At 41.7% G+C, this 1,626-nt stretch overlaps 1 pseudogene; it reads left to right on the forward strand.

The window, feature by feature from the left end:
- Positions 1–326: 326 nt before the first annotated feature.
- On the forward strand, positions 327–1,081 carry LOC143642200 (dynactin subunit 6 pseudogene; annotated as a pseudogene).
- Positions 1,082–1,626: the final 545 nt, after the last annotated feature.

Genomic DNA, 1,626 nt, shown 5'->3' on the forward strand with positions numbered 1-1,626 from the left:
ACCCTAGCCCCTGGGCAAATTTTTAATTCATAAATCAAGAGCAATAAATCTGGGCTCATAAAAGGCTGGCTCATTAGTTAGTGGCTATTTAACTAAGAGCTCTGAGGAAGCTGGGGCGTGTGGCACACCACTTTAATCCCAGCAGTAGAATCCTGGGTTCAAGGCCTGCCTGGGCAACTTAGGGAAACCTCACCTTAAAAAAAAAGTTCTGGGTAGATCAGGCCCGTACAATGGCGGAGAAGACTCAAAAGAGGACCAAGGACGGTGATTCACCCCAAAGCACGAATTATTGCTGAAGCTGAGCCAATAGTGATTGGTGAAGGTAACCTGATAGAAGAACAGGCTCTCATCATAAATGCTCATCCAGATAATATAACTCCTGACACTGAAGATCCAGAACCCAAACCTATGATCATTGGCACCAACAATGTGTTTGAAGTTGGCTGTTATTCCCAAGCCATGAAAATGGGGGATAACAATGTCATTGAATCAAAAGCATATGTAGGCAGAAATGTAATATTGACAAGTGGTTGCATCATTGGGGCTTGTTGCAACCTAAATACTTTTGAAGTCATCCCTGAGAATACAGTGATCTATGGTGCAGACTGCCTTCGTCGGGTGCAAACTGACCACAGCCCCAGACTCTACAACTGGATTTCTTGATGAAAATCTTGCCAAATTATCACCACCTAAAGAAGACTATGAAAGGAAGCTCAACTCCAGTTAAGAACTGAGAACAGAGTATATCAAGATAACGTTCCCTCTTTGACTACTCTCTTTCGAAAGGGCCACAGTGTTTGTACATTCCTAGAAGCTCACAGAATAATGTGTGTTGACTTTATTTGATAAAACTGAGAGAGGAAATTAGTGGATTTCCATTGTAACTGTCCTTTATAATTTATATAAAAAAGTATTATTTTCCTATACCTATGCTCTTTTCTGATAATTTACAGATTCATTTTTTCTTTTGTTATATAAAATGTTAGGCACAAATTAATTATGTAAAAGACTACCTATGATAAGAAATGGCATGAGGTTATGTATTATATTCTAGCATATGCTAAACTAAATAAAACTGCTGATGACAGAATTTAAAAAAAAAAAAAAAGTTCTGGGGGACAAAGAAACAAAGACATTGTGTACGGCTGGTCAGCTCTGCCTCACCAAGAGTGACAAGGCAGCCAGGAGACGTAACCATGAACTTGATCAGGAAAAAAATCATGGGGAATCTCTGGACACAGGCTCCCTGCCTCCCTTGTTTGCCCAGGAATTGGGTGGGCTGAACATTTTCTGAACAGGAGCTCAGGAAAAGAGGCAGTGAGTCAACAGGCCCCGTCCCCATCAGGTAAGTCCCTTGCAACGAAAGGATGTGCGGCTTCCTGTACTTGACGTGGAGCAGTCATTTGCCTCCTTCTCCTTCCCATTTGACACAGAGTTCAAGGCCTGCCTGGGCAACTTAGGGAAACCTCACCCTAAAAAAAAAAAATTCTGAGGGACATAAAAACATTAAAACTGGTCAGGATAAAGCCACATGTCCTTTCTCGGTTTCAAGTTTCCCATTGCTGCCCTGGCAAATTACCGGTAAGGGAGTTGTTCAAACAATAAGAACGGGTTCTACCGGAGTTC

This window comes from Callospermophilus lateralis, chromosome 10 (genome assembly GCF_048772815.1).
Source record: "Callospermophilus lateralis isolate mCalLat2 chromosome 10, mCalLat2.hap1, whole genome shotgun sequence".
Lineage (NCBI taxonomy): Eukaryota > Metazoa > Chordata > Mammalia > Rodentia > Sciuridae > Callospermophilus > Callospermophilus lateralis.